The sequence below is a fragment of the Bubalus bubalis genome, chromosome 1 (genome assembly GCF_019923935.1).
Source record: "Bubalus bubalis isolate 160015118507 breed Murrah chromosome 1, NDDB_SH_1, whole genome shotgun sequence".
Lineage (NCBI taxonomy): Eukaryota > Metazoa > Chordata > Mammalia > Artiodactyla > Bovidae > Bubalus > Bubalus bubalis.
The window spans coordinates 3,454,067-3,469,942 of NC_059157.1; positions in this window are offsets into that span (position 1 = coordinate 3,454,067).

Consider the following 15,876-nt stretch of genomic DNA (forward strand, 5'->3'; position numbering starts at 1 on the left):
GTGGCATCAGGCGGTGCAGTCCTCGCCTCGAGGGGTTCCGGGCTCTCTGGGAGCTCTGCTGCACCCCACTCCAGGGCAGCAGCTTTACCAGCCCTCTCTCAGCCTCCCCCCACCATAAGGGACCCAGATCTCGCTGCGTGGTGCCCAGGAATCCACACACATTGAACAGGACTCCCTAGGTGATGTTTTCCACCTCATAAAGTTTGAGAAATATTGACCTAGGGGCTTGACTGAGGTTGTGAAGGGTCATTTCAGAGACATAACATCCGCTCGTGAAATAAACACGCTCCCTTTTTCTTGGGCTTCTAGCTTGACGGATGCCATTCATGAGATTAAAAGGTAGACTTAACACATATAAAGATGGGACGGAAGTTGTCAGGCTAGTGCACTGTTGCATTGTCAGTGAACTTAGACAGTTTTTTTAACGCATTTATTTTTACTTATCCGGCTGCACTGGGCGTTAGTTGCAGCACGTGGGATCTAGTTCCCTGACCGGGGATCGAACCCCGGCCCCCTGCACTGGGAGCTCGGCGTCTTAGCCACTGGGCCACCAGGGACGTTCTAGACAAGGTTTTTAAATAGGCTAAACCAAACCGCGGGCCTTCCAGGTGACTCAAGTGGGGAAGAACCTGCCTGCCAGTGCAGGAGAGACACAAAGCCACAGGTTTAATGCCTGGGGCGGGAAGACCCTCCGGGGAAGGGCCTGGCAACCCACTCTAGTATCCATGCCTGGAGAATCCCATGGACAGAGGGCTCGGGTGGGCTACCGTCCATAGGGTCTCAAAGAGTCGGACACAACTGAAGTGACGTAGCACACACAAAAACCAAACAACACAACCTATCTGTTATACTGAGTTTTGCACGAATTTGTGAATTTTCAAAAAGTTTTTTCTTTAAATCAAGTTGAGAGAAGTCATCTCTCAACCCCCTGAATGTTTTGAACCTTTGCATGTCAACTTTAGGCCTCATACCCGGTCTTATAGTCCCACGGCTAAACATGGAAAACAATGCCAGATGCCCTCCTGAACCCAAACTCGGACTCTTTGGCCTTCCTTAAATAACCCAGGAAACCCAGGTGCACAGGGCAGAGTCAGATGGCCACTGTTCCTGAGCCTTGTTTGTGGAGCAAATGGAAAGACTCATTTCAAGTTTTATGACATTTCGGAATCGATTTACAACTGCCTACTCCTTCTGAGTCTGGATTTTCCTTTGAAATAAAAAACATCATAAGAAAAAATAATAGAGAGGAACATTGAATTGGAAAAATGGTAATGGTACAAAAATGGTATAAAAATAAAATAAAATCATACCATTGTTGTTCTTTAAGATTCATTTAATATTCACTTAAAAAAAAAATTAGAATCCAGGCAAGGTTCTAGGCCCTGGACCACAGCAGTAAACTAAGCAAGCACCCTTGTTCTCAGGGAGCTTCTGTTCTAGTTGGGAAAAGATAAAGAAACAAATATGTCAAGTGTCGTGTGGTGAGAGATACAATGAAGAAGAAGAAAGCAGGTTTGGCGGTAGAGAGGGCTTCCCAGGTGGCACTCGTGGTAAAGAACCTGCCTGCCAGTGCAAGAGACTAAGATAGCAGGTTCGATCCCTGGGTCGGAAAGACCCCCTTGGAGGAGGGTACAGCAACCCACCCCGGTATTCACACCTGGAGAATCCCATGGACAGAGGTGCCTGGTGGGCTACAGTCCATGGGGTCGCAAAGAGTCAGACACGACTGAAGCGACTTAGCACGCATGCATGCATGGGGTAGAAAGTGGGACAGGGTGTGGGGCAAGGTTCCTGCTTTTGGGTGGACCAGGCAAGACATCTGAGCAGAGACCAGAGAGGAGTGCAGGAGTGAGGCGGGGCGGAGCCTGGGGTGGGGACAGGGCAGCAGGAGCAGAGAAAGCAGGGGGCAAAGAAGCAGGAGATGGCTCAGAAGGCTGGCAGAGAATGCCACGTCACACGGGACCGTGTCGATGTCGGGTCAGATTCTGCTCAGAGGCGGGAGGCCACTGCAGGGCTTGGGGCAGAGCCGCCAGCTGATCTGACTCGGAATCTGTAGGTGCAAATGGTCGGAGGCTGCGGGTGGAAGCAGAGGGGTTCGTGACGGGGGTGCGCCGCTGGCTGCTGGCTGCAGGGGTGGCGGGGAGGCGGTGGGGGATGTCCCCGTCTTGCTTCCTCTTGGCTGTCAACTGAAGGGCCGGCTGAGAGCTTTAAGATTCTCCCACAAAGACATGACAAGCGGCAAGTCCAAGTTCATGAGCCCTGTCTCAGTTCAGGCGTGTATTCGCTCAGTTCTGCTTGCCACTAGTCCTTCCTAGAGCAAAAGTCTCCAGGTTAGCTATACGTCAACAAAAATTCATTTAAAAATTTTAAAAATAAATAAATACCATTTCCAGGTGCACACACACACACAGAGACACACACACACACACAGTCTCCAGGTTGTAGGGGCCACATGGCCCTAACCAGATGATTCCATCCTTACCAGGGAACAAAATGTCACACCCTAAGACCTTTCAGTGCAAAGATTCTATGATCTCTCTGCTTCAGACATTCCTTGAGCTTTCTAAGGCAAATTCTCCTTGCTCCTGGAGACAATACCCTTAAAGGGCAGACAATTTATGAATATTCAAAAGAACAGAGTACTCAGCTTAGGAAGCTGGTTTACCTACAGTGTTATTGACTATGGCAAATGGGAGGAAAGCTTTTTCCTAAAATCCCACATCAACATATTTGCAAAGGCTGATAAATGTAAAGGGAGTCCTCCCAGGGATGCTCCATTGTGAAAGCAGACCCTTGAAGACTGCTGCAAGAAAGTAATCTCGTGGTGGAGCTTGATGCATAGACAGGCCACACTGGTGTGTGTGCTCAGTCATGTCTGACTCTTTAGTGACCACATGGACAGAGGCCCACCAGGCTCCATGGGATTCTCCAGGCGAGAATACTGGAGTGGGTTGACATCTCCTCCTCCAGGGGATCTTTCCTATCTGGGGATGGAACTCGGTCTCCTGCATTGCAGGCAGATTCCTTACCACTGAACCATCTGGAAAGCCCCAACGCAGGGCCAAGGGAGAGCAGAAGAGATGCCTCATGTATACCCTTAGGCAGCTGCCCACCTTCTCCACCTCCTTCCTTTATTCGTTCACCAACTCATGTACTGACCCATCCATTCATCCATCAGATTTATTCCATCCCTACCATGTGCCAGGCATGTGCTGAGCACTGGGACACAGAGACTTAAAAACAAAAACCAGACAATTCCTACTTGGAAGGAATTCGCACAGTTGGAGCCCCAGATTTCATTCCTCACCCGACAGGTGGAGGGGCTGCGATGCCCAGAAAAAGGGTGGGCTCCCGCAGGGTCCTACAGTCTCCGGACCTGCCTCCAGGCCCTCACCCCCTTTTCATGAGCTTTTCACTCTAAACCCATGGATTTATCTGTGAAATATTCAAGCACAGGGCAGTCTCAATTTTAATTCTTGAATTGATGGATTTAATTCTTTTTTTTTTTTTAGTACTCAGAATTTTTTATTAAAAAAATTTTTTTTCAGGGTGATGATGGCTCGGCCCATCTGACTTGTGAGAAGCGCTGGATTAAATCATTTGCTTTTGTTTTCCCTTAACATTTTCTTACAAAAGTTTTCAGGCATCCAAGAATGTTAAAAGCCTAGAATATTCCGTCTTGATTTACCAGTTGTTAGTATTTTGCCATACTTTGTGTATACTTAACAAAAATTAAGAGCAACCCATAATATGAGGCAATATCCTGTGCATATGAAAAAGCATATATATTTCTGGACAGTGAAAATTAACACAACATTGTAAATCAACTGCACTTCAATAAAACTTACAAAAACAAACAAAACTAGGTGGAAAGAACTTTCTGACCCAGAGTCTGGGCCCCGGAAGGCAGTTTTTGTATTCACGAGCTTAAAGTAATTTTTAAGTGCTCATCATGTAAATGTGAAGAGACATAAATTCAGGATATGAATGTATACATATAAAATGATCCCTATTTGGGAAAAATAATATATTTAATCATAAACATATACATGGAGAGAAAATACTGGGAAGAAAGTCAACTAAATGTTTCCTTGGTGATCTCAGGATTGTGGATTTACGGGAGAATTTATGTTTTCTCCATTGTTATTTTCCAAATCTCCTATGCTGAGCGTGTGTTACTTCTATTGTCATTCAAATGTAGCTTTTTGAAAATCAGGTTTAAATTATTGCTTCCATTTGCATAGTGCCGTTTACTCAAACTTCAAAAATGCTGCACAGAAACCTTTAGAAAGCGGCTGCTAAGTCCCACTGAATTCTCCACGACAGTCGTAAGCCCATCTTCATGTTAGAGATAAGCAACTGAGCTTTCTAAGAACCCCAGAGGGTCAGAATAAGAACTGGGCTCAGCGCCAGAGGGGAAGGTGTAGACGGATCTCCCTGGGGGGCTTGTGAAAACACAGATTGCAAATACGGCTGAGGCAGGACCACACAGGAGAAGCAGGGCCTGGGGGCAGAGACCCGTGTCAGGAGCCCCGCTCCAAGACTGCGCCTCGGTGTCCTCACCTGGACATCAGGAAGATTCGTTTCTGCCTCGTAGGGCGGTTATGAAGGTCAAACAGGAAGCTCACGTCTACGGGCTTCCCAGACTGCAGTGGTGAAGAACCCGCCTGCCAATGCAGGAGACACAAGAGACGCAGAATCGATCCTTGAGTCGAGAAGATCCCCTGGAGCAGGAAATGGCAACCCACTCCGGTATTCTTGCCTGGAGAATCCCAAGGACAGAGGAGCCTGTCGGGCTGCAGTCCATGGGGTCGCAAAGAGTCGGACACGACTGAACAACCGAGCACACGCACGCACGCAGGGCACTTGGCACAGGGCGTGGCCCTCGGGCACACTCCACGATTGTGAGATCTTTCTCACCACTCAGGGCTTGCTCCCCGGGTTACAGCATCCTCACGCCTCAATGCCCGCCAGCTTTACTGGAAACTCTCAAAGCCTCTCTTATTCAAAGTGCCCGGAGCACAGTCTCCACTCACCCACACGTAGATGTAAATATTGTCTAAGGGGCCTCTGTTTGCAAGAAAGCTTGGGAAAATACTAGGTCTTTCTTTGCTGCAGAAACTTACTTGGCACTTTTTTTTTTTTTTTAAAGGTAAGGGGATCTTTGGTTGAAATGTTTGCTTGGGGGCTGAGAATTAAAACTTATGTTCCTGAACCCACCAAAATCATTTTCTGTGACAATCTCAGTCTTGAAAAGGAGTGCCAGGAACCTTGGAGGAAGAAGACAGACTTGTGGGTTTTTTGTTTGTTTCGCAGATGCTTTAAGGGGTTTCCTCTGACACAGATGGAAGCAGAGGGTGGTGACAGGGAGCACGGGCGGGACGGGGGTGCAGGGAGGGGTAAAGAAGACCCAAGGGAGAGGTATCACTTATGCACAAGCTCCCTGCTCCCTGGGCTGTCCTTTCTCTAAGGTCTGCCGGTCAGAGCCAAGGCTGGAGGTCACACATGCGCGGGGAAACCCAGCAAGGAGGAAAGCATCTTAGAATGGGAGCCATCTGAGTCTTATTTCCCCCTTTTTGCTCTATAGGGATGGAATTGCCCTAGGTGAAATAGATGACCAGTGCAAGTTCGATGCATAAAGCAGGGCCCCCAAAGCCAGTGCACTGGGTCAACCCAGAGGGATGGGGTGGGGAGGGAGGTGGGAGGGGGTTCAGGACGGGGCAGGGGAGGGGGAACACATGTGTACCCACAGCTGATTTGTGTCAATGTATGACAGAAACCATCACAGTATTGTAGAGTAATTATCCTCCAATTAAACTATGTTAATTAAATGCATTTTTTTAAAAAAAGGATGGATGGGGAGGGGAAGATGGGGCGCTGCCTCCTCATGGCTCCTGGACCGCCCACCTGGGCAGGTGCTGGGCTGGAGCCCAGCGTGTCTCTCAGCCCTTGCTGTCTCCAGGGTGACCGCACGGCTTAATTACACAGTCAGATTGTTGGCTCCGTCTAGACAGCAAGGGTGGCAAAGGCTGAGATGGAGACGAGAAAGAGCAAGGGGACTCCGGAGGTCTCTGAGGCATCCAGTCGCCGTTTTCTGGGCCCCCTCCAGGTGGGAGCGGGCTGCTGGCCTCCTCTGCTCCTGGACGCACACGCAGGGCCTGGCTTCAGGGATGTCCTAGTCTGGCCCCAGTTAGTTTTGCTCCAGTGAGTGGCATCAGGGAGCCCTGAATTCTCTCCGAGGCACTGCCCCCCCGGGCAGACAGGTCACCCACCCCCACTGAAAGCACAAAGGCTGCAGAGAGCCGGCGGTGGGAGGGGGGGCCAGGGAACACAGGACAGGCAGCATCAGCGCACTGGCCCACGTGCCCTTACGGGACCACCGGGGCAGTCTGGGGAGGATAACTTTTTTCTATGATACATGGTTTATTTGCTTTATTTATATTATTATGGAAATATTGGAGATACAAAGTAAATAAGTCACAGTTATCAAAGACAATAACATCATTATCTTGGTATTTATGATTCCAGGTATTTTTAATATGACAATGTACATTTTTTTAAAGCAGGGTTTTGTGTTTTTTTTTTTTTTTTTTAATTTTTGGGAAGGATAACTGAATAGCATCATTTTAGGGGACCTCCCTGGCAGTCCAATGGTTAAGACTCAGCTTCCAATGCAAGGGGCGAGAGTTCAATCCCTGGTCAGGGAGCTGAGATCCCACAAGCCATGTGGCACAGCCAAGAAAATATTTTAAAAAACAATAATCACAACCTCATTTTATAACAGAAAACAAGGAGGAGAGATTAAGTGTCTGGCCCCAAACACACAGAAAGTAACATACAGAATGACATAGAGGGCTTCTCTCGTGGTCCAGTGGTTAAGAGTCCACCTTGCAATGCAAGGGACACTGGTTCGATCCCTGGTCAGGGAAGGTGCCACGCGCCGCGGAGCTACTAGGCTTGGGCATCACAACTACTGAGCCAGCGCCCTAGAGCCCAGGAGAAACACTGAGCCCACGGGCCACAACGCTTGAAACCTGAGCATCCTAGAGCCTGTGCTCCAAAATGAGAGGAGCCACCGCAGCGAGAAGCCCGCACGCTGCAACTGGAGAGTAGCCCTCACTCATCAACTGGAGAAAGTCGTTGTACAGCAACGAAGACCCAGCACAGCCAATAAAAAAATAAATGAAATTTAAAAAAGAGTAACGTTGAGGCAGCCAAGTATGCAGTGTGAGTAAATAATATGATATCTAATAAAGAATACATTAATCTTGCCCAATTTCATATGAAAGTGAGAGTGAAGTTGCTCAGTCATGTCCGACTCTTTGAGGCCCCATGGACTGTAGCCCACCAGGCTCCCCCATCCATGGATTTCTCCAGGCAAGAGTACTGGAGTGGGTTGCCATTTCCTTCTCCAGGGGATCTTCCTGACCTAGGGATCGAACCCAGGTCTCCCGCATTGTAGGCAGACGCTTTACCGTCTGAGCCACCAGGGAAGTAAGTTTAGTTAAATCTATACTCTGGTCTTCAGACGGTAACAGATCAGCCTGCAGTGCAGGAGACCTGGGTTCGATCCCTGGGTTGGGAAGATCCCCTAGAAGAGGGCATGGCAACCCACTCCCGTGTTCTCATCTGGAGAATCCCCATGGACAGAGGAGCCTGGAGGGCAGGCTTAGTAGTTATGGCTCATGGGCTTAGTTGCCCTGAGGCATGTAGAGTCTTCTTGGACCAGGGATTGAACCTGTGTCCCCTGCATCGGCAGGCGGATTCTTAACCACTAGACCACCAGGGAAGTCCCCAAAGATCATTTTTAGTAGCTTTAGAGTGGAAATAGGCTATGTGAAAGTTTCAGGAAACTTTTCTTTTTGGAAACACCCAGGCATGATAAAAGATGCTCTTTCAATTTTGTGACATAGTTATCTTAACCACAGCTTGCTGAGCTCTTGTTGTCTCTCTCCCATATTAGGCTGATGTATACACATTTTAAATCTATTCCAAATATCTTGAGTGTGTGTGCATGCTAAGTCGCTCAGTTGTGTCCGACTCTGTGATCCCATGGACTGTAGCCCACCAGGCTCCTCTGTCCCTGGGATTCCCCAGGCAGGAATACTGGAGTGGGTTGCCATGCCCTCCTCCAGGGGATCTTCCTGACCCAGGGATGGAACCCTCGTCTCATACTTCTCCTGCATTGGCAGGCGGGTTCTTTACCGCTAGCACCACCTGGATGCCCCCAGATATCTTATTGGCTTTTATACAAGTTACAGTAAACATTTCCAGGATTGGGGTTATTACAGTTATCAAAGTAAACATACTGTTATGTCTGATGTTTGTAGCAGAATGAAAAGGGCAGGGAAAAAACCTACCAGCGATTTCAGCGGCAGAAATCCGGTGAAGACTGCGCGGTTTTCACAGCTATCTTTACTGTGTGTGGACGAAAAACGCGACGGCTCTGACTGAGGGTTCTGGGGCTTGAGATGCCTTTTGCCAAGTATGATTTCACACCTTGGAGAGGACAGATGCCCATCTGAGAGGTTTAACCCAGAGGACCCACTGACGGCCGTGCCTTTTAAAATGGACTCAACCACAGCCTTTAAAAGGGAAATTGCATGGTCATTGTGTTTGGGTATAATTGACCAACGAATTTTCTTGATTCAAAAATCCTGGGGAAGAAAAACCTAAACATCTTTTATAGAAACAGCAGAACAGATCCTTCCAAAAACCCACATGGTGTGTCAATATTGTTTTAGGACCACGTGAAGCTATTTGGAAGTCAATATTTAAACGTTTTTATGAAGTGAGCCATATGTCAAATGAGAAAGGACAAAAGGAATAGAATTGGGAAGAAGAAAATACAGAGTGTCTGTTTATGGCATCACTTAATATGTCTGTTTTCCTCTAGGCAAAGTTTCTTTATTATTGTTGATGTGATTCTTTTTATTCCATTTTTTGTACCACGAGCAGAGTGCAGGTAAGTAAGATATGATTCTGATTGTTATTTTATATCTATGCTGTATGTCTTCCTCCATAAATACCTATTCATACTGTGGTTATACAAGTAATTGGATAACATCAGTGAAAGTCTTGAAAAAAAGAAAGAAAAAAGCAGAAACAGAAAAACATCTTCTCCATCTGCTAATGCAACACCTAATGGTATTTCTGGTCACTGCTTCGCTCTTATACGGTACTTTCATAGCGTGACTTCCCACCCAGGCCTTGCAGTCAGGCAGGTTGAGTTTACACTCATCTCCCCTTCTTACCAGCAGTTTGACCACAGCTAAACTGAGTTTGAGCAAGCTCTGGGAGTTGGTGATGGACAGGGAAGCCTGGCGTGCTGCAGTCCACGGGGTTGCAGAGTCAGACACGACTGAGCAACTGAACTGAAATTGCTTAAACTTTTTGTGCCTCAGTTTCTCAGCTATACAACGGAGATGATAAGAATAGTACCTCTTGGGTTTTGAATCAGGGGATTCAACCAAGTGCAGAACAGAAATACTCGGGGGGGGAAAAATGTCAAAAAGCAAAACCTGATGGATGGACACCAAGGAAGTGGGGGAGGGGTGGGAGGATGAACTGGAAGATTGGGGTTGACTTATATACACACACGATTGATATTATGTATAAAATAGATCACTAATGAGAACCTACTGCATAGCACAGGGAACTCTGCTCGATGCTCTGTGGTGACCTGAATGAGAAGGAAATTCAGAAAAGAGGGGATATGTGTGTATGCGTTGCCAATTCACTTTGCTGTACCCCTGAAACTACCACAACATTGTAAACCAACTACACACCAATAAAAGTTAATTAAAAAAAAAAAAAGCCTAAATACTAGGTGAAAATTTTTTTAATTAAAAAAAAAGTTTTTAAAAACTTGAATTTGCTGTATCCTGGCAATTATTTACATAGCATTTACAATTATATAGCATTTATTTATTATTTATATAGCATTTACATTGCATTAGGTATTACAAGTAATCTAAAGATGATTTCAAGAGTACGAGAGGATGTGTAGGTTATACGTATATACTACGCCATTTTACATAAAGAGACTTGAGCATCCTTGGATTTTGGCATCAGTGGGGGACCAATCCCCCAGCTGTGCCGCGTGCCACTGAGTGCCAAATGTATTGGTTTTGTCTCTTGCAAGAAAACTGAAGGTCAGAGAGGCTAAATGACCTTCACAGCTCTGGATTCAGGTCCAGAGGTGTTTTTTAAGACACATGAGAAATGGTACGTGTTTCAGCTGCTCCAGAGATGCCTTTGAAGAAAGAAATCTTCGCCTCCTGATGTCACGCAGCAGGAAGGATCCGGTGTCACCCAGGTCTGGACTGTCTCGCTCTCCATGTTTAACTGGGATGAATCACACCTTTCTAGGGAAACTCAGGTTTACAAGATACAGAAGAGATAAAGGGGTCATGTAAACAGTACCACGAGAAAAACAATCAAGCAAATCTAAAACACATTCTGCAAAACAAACTGGCTGAGTCTTTTCAACAAGCCAGTGCTGCGGTTCAGGGAAGGCAGGAGACGTGGGACCGCTGGGCGTGGCTCTGGGTAAAAAGAGATGAAACAAACCCAGAATGTGTGGCCTTGAAGAGGACTTTGAGTTGATCCTAAAGGGAAATCAGAGAATTGAATATGTACAGAATATTTAGACAAAACTAGGGAATTATTGCTAGTTAGTAATGAAAGTGAAAGTGGTTCTGCCGCTGCTGCTGCTGCTAAGTCGGTCGCTTCAGTCGTGTCCGAATCTGTGCGACCCCAATAGACGGCAGCCCACCAGGCTCCGCTGTCTCTGGGATTCTCCAGGAAAGAACACTGGAGTGGGTGAAAGCACTTCAGTCAAGTTCAATTCTTTCTGACCCCATGGGCTATACAGTCCATGGAATTCTCCAGGCCAGAATACCGGAGTGGGTAGCCTTTCCCTCCTCCAGGGGATCTTCCCAACCCAGGTCTCCTGCATTGCAGGCGGATTCTTTACCAGCTGAGCCACCAGGGAAGCCCAAGAACACTGGAGTGGGCAGCCTATCCCTCCTCCAGCGGATCTTCCCGACCCAGGAACTGAGCCGGGGTCTCCTGCATCGCAGGCGGGTTCTTTACCAGCTGAGCCACCAGGGAAGCCCAAGAACACTGGAGTGGGCAGCCTATCCCTTCTGCAGGGGGTCTGAGCCGGGGTCTCCTGCATCGCAGGCGGGTTCTTTACCAGCTGAGCCACCAGGGAAGCCCAAGAACACTGGAGTGGGCAGCCTATCCCTTCTGCAGGGGGTCTGAGCCGGGGTCTCCTGCATCGCAGGCGGGTTCTTTACCAGCTGAGCCACCAGGGAAGCCCAAGAACACTGGAGTGGGCAGCCTATCCCTTCTGCAGGGGGTCTGAGCCGGGGTCTCCTGTAACTGTAAGTGTAATGATGGCATGTGTTTTTTGTTTTGTTTTTTTTGAAGAAGCAGATTGAAGAATTTAGGGTAAATCGTCTTGACATCGGTTTAAACTGTTTTAGTAAATTAAAAGACAAATATTATCAATGCTTCAATGCGGGTGTTGAGGTGAGTGTAGGGGGACCCTTGTGCTATGCTTTCTATTTTTATGAATGTTTCAAATTTTTCATAATAAAAAGGAAACGAATGAAACAGACAAAAAAGGACTTTTCTAGAAAGCAGAAGCTGTGTGTTAGATGTTGCAGAGGTGGCCTAGCGCCACACGTGACCAGATGAGCACCACTCAGCGACCGCACACACACACACAGCTCTGCCTTCCACGTCTTCCACATCACGCACGTTTCATGAGTGCTGGTCGCTCAGTCCTGTCTGACTCTGTGCGACCCCATGGACTGTAACCCGCCAGGCTCCTCTGTCCGTGGGACTCTCCAGGCAAGAAGACTGGAGTGGGTTGCCATTTCCTTCTCCAGGGGATCATCCCGACCCAGGGAAGGTTTCATAAGGAGAGGACACAGAAGTCCCATTTCAAAAACTAAACTAAAACACCCTATACTCCTAAGGAAAACCTCTCCAGCCATTCCTATAAAGGGCCAAACCTAAATTATCTGTGTAGCATTTATGTACAATAAATAAACAATGGGATGTATCAATAATATGTGTTTATGATGCAAATATATTGGAGTGCCAATAATTATTTTCTTTAAATAAGAGGATGACAGACGATTTTGGTAACGATGGATCCATAAATGGGGACAGAACTAAGAAAATCTCTATAGAATTTGAGCTCCCTATTCTGGCTGGGCTCTGCTCTAAGCCATTCGTTTACACGTTAGAAAGTCTGAGCAGAGTAAATGTATGCACCTCCAAGTTCATAAAATCTTGATCTTACTCTCAAGCCAAGTTCAAGGAAAATCACAAGTTTTCATTTCATTCTCTAGCAGCTTCCAAAAATAACATCTTAAATATATACCTCTTTAGACCAACCACCATCCCAAGGATTTATTTTAAGCTAAGACACAACTGGAACTAAATAAACTCTAAATATCGGAACATAAATCTCAGGCTTAGAAAGGATCCTTCTCGTTTTCCCGCCTCTGTCGCTGAAGGACACAGCAGTGCCGAGGGGTGACCCAGGGTTGTGAGTAATGAGCTTTTCCACTGTTGAAGGGTTTCCGAATACAAATTTCTATACAATTATATAAAAAAAATCTGTTTTCAAAAAATGTTATGTTCTCAACTCTGTAATATAAAAATTTAGAACTCAAAGAGGACAAATATTCCCCCCAGTTACCCAGTTCTAAATCTCTGTCTTAGAACAGATGGAACCTAAATAGCTTATAGACAGTGCAAAAAACGACCTTTACAAACCCAAACTGCTGCTGCTGATGGTGTAATTGCTTCTGGGAATCCAGTGTGAGAATCTGACAGCAGAGAAGCATGTAAACAGTGAGATGGTTTCACCACCATTTTCCACACTCATCCACACTGTGATCCACAGACTGCCCAGAGACACTTCCTTGCGTTTCAAGCATCTTTGAAAACCCCAGCTTGCCCACCGCCAGTTTCCTTTCAGACCTCTTGATTTAACACTTTGAAGAGGCTGGACTAACCTGCCATCTACAGAGAAAGAGAATGAATTCCGCCTGAGAGACACAAATCCTCTGGAATGATCCTTCACCTGACAGTTCTCCAAACAATTGAAGTGAAAGCGTCACATACTCGGCTGTTCTGACTCACTCACTGAGAGAGAGGAGCGCTTCTGGGCAAACTCGGATGATTTCTGACTTATCTGTTTGTTTGGCCTCTCAGACTCGTGCTACAATGACCCTCACTCAGCAGGTGGCCACGCAGCTCCCTGGATGCGGCCTTGGGCTCGAGCTAGAATGGGGCAGAGGTCCCCACGGCAGTGTCTCCTGGTGACAGGAAGCAACCAAAATAGTGTACAAGTACAGGGTTGGCTGCGTGTGCTTCTAATTTATTAACTCTGGAACAGCCAAAGGAAGTCTGAGGTCGCTGGATTAAGTCCTGAAAAATACTAATTAGACCAGAATAATGTGTTAGATTCAACAATGATAGCTCTGGTCATGCCAGGCCCTGGACTAAGCAGTTTATAGACGTTTCTTATTTAACCTTTAAAAAAAAATCTTATATGGATAAGCAACAAGGTCCTACCGTACAGCACAGGGAGCTATATTCAAGATTCTACAATAAACCATCATGAAAAAGAATATGAAAAAGAATGTATATATCTGAATCACTTTGCTGTACAGCAGAAAGTAACCCATTATAAATCAACTATGCTATTGCTCAGTCGCTCCATCGTGTCCAGCTCTTTGCGACCCCATGGACGACAGCGCGCCAGGCTTCCCTGTCCTTCACCGTCTCCTGGAGCTTGGTCAAACGCATGTCCATTGAGTCGGTGATGCCATCCAACCATCTCACCCCCTTCTCCTCCTGCCCTGTCATCCTCTTCTCTTCCTGCCCTCAATCTTTCCCAGCATCAGGGTCTTTTCTAATCATCAACTATACTTCTATAAAAAATGAAAAAAAAAAAAAAAGAAATCAGGTTTATTATCCCAGTTTTACTTAGGCAGCAGCAAAAGTTGGGCAGGTTGAAGAAGTTTCCAGACGACACTGTCTGTCAGAGGGAGTGTGGGTCTGGGAAGAGGCCTGCCTGTTGCTTAACTGTGTTCCTTCCTGGGATGGAGTTTCGGGGAAGGTGGGGGCCACGGGGAAACCTGGCGTGGCTGACTTACAATGCTGCGTTTATTGCTGCTGAACAGAACAGTGATTCAGGTATTCATACATACACATTCCTTTTTTAAGAAATATATTCTTTTCTATGATGGTTTATCGTAGGACTTCCATGGTGGCTCAGAAGGTAAAGAGTCTGCCTGCAGTGCGGGAGACCTGGGTTCGATCCCTGGGTCAGGAAGATCCCCTGGGGGAGGAAATGGCAACTCACTCCAGTATTCTTGTCTGGAGAATCCCATGGACAGAAGAGCCTGGTGGGCTACAGTCCATGGGGTCACAACGAGTTGGAGATGACTGAGCGACTGACACACGCATAGGACTTTGAAGATTCTCCGTGCTATCCAGCGGATCTTGTTGTCCATTCATCCCACACTTTAAAACTTCCATCTGCTGACCCCAACTTCCCACTCCATCCCTCTTGGCAACCACAAGTCTGTTCCTAAAGAGACTTTTCAAGGAGACTGAAGTCAGGGATGAGGCAAGGCAAACCGGGATATTTGCTTCTAGCTTCACAGTCATGCAGGGCCAACATCCATCCCCACTCCACCGTGAGATTACAGATTGTGTTCCATTCCGTGAGTGTAATTCAGGAAGCAAGTGGTGTGTGTGGGCACGCACACGCAGGGGAGAGGTGAGTCTGTGCCTGGCCTGATGTCTGCGGCGGAGGGTCTGTGAAGCGGATGACTCGGCCCAGTCTATGGAGAGCAGTGCCGACTGGCTAGGACAACGGCACACTCAACCCTTGGAGGTTCCCTCTGGCTGCGAGTGTCCCCATGGGCACCCCACGTTTGAGGCGCAGCCATGTGGATGCCACCAGACCCCACAGTCCACTTGGATTCCTTCAAGGGAAAGTTCTGCAGCTAACCAGTTGCCTGACCTTAGAAAACTCATCCAGCATTTCCGGAGGGTGGCTAGGCGTCATTTTAGGCCTCATCTTCTGGCCACGGGTGCTTTCCTGGGAAAAGCAACACAGACCCCTCATGTGCCTTATTGAGAGTTGGATGGCGTCATCCCACACCTGTGAACCATGGGCCACTGGAGGAGGTGGGAGAAGGGAAAGAGGACACTATCAACGCCAAGGATGATGTCCATCCCCTGCCGTCTATGACTGTGTCAGTTCAGTTCAGCCGCTAGTCATGTCTAACTCTTTGCGACCCCATGGACTGCAGCACACCAGGCCTCCCTGTCCACCACCAACTCCTGGAGTTTACTCAAACTCATGTGCATCGAGTCAGTGATGCCATCCAGCCGCCTCATCCTCTGTTGTCCCTTCTCCTATGGCTGTGTACTGCACGCCTACTAAGTGCCAAGCACTGTTCTAGAATACTTCTAAGCAGACGTGTTCTCGGCTATCGCGGGCTTTAAATTCCCAGAGCTTCGGCATTAAACGTGATTAATTAAAATGAGCGCAGAGAATTAGGACTCAGGAGCAGCTTCCCTAAGCCTAAGCTCCCCCAGTGGCTTCCTCCTGGTTTGCAGACTTTTTCCTCTTTTTCCTGGCTTTCCTAGCAAACTAATCTTCTTAAGACACCCCTTAGGCTAAAATGCCTCTAGTGTCTTTCTCTTGTACTTTGATCCTGTGTGAAGTCCGGGCTTCTCAGCTCACCGTGGCCGCTGCTGCTAAGTCGCTTCAGTCGTGTCTGACTCTGTGTGACCCCATAGACGGCAGCCCACCAGGCTCCCCCATCCCTG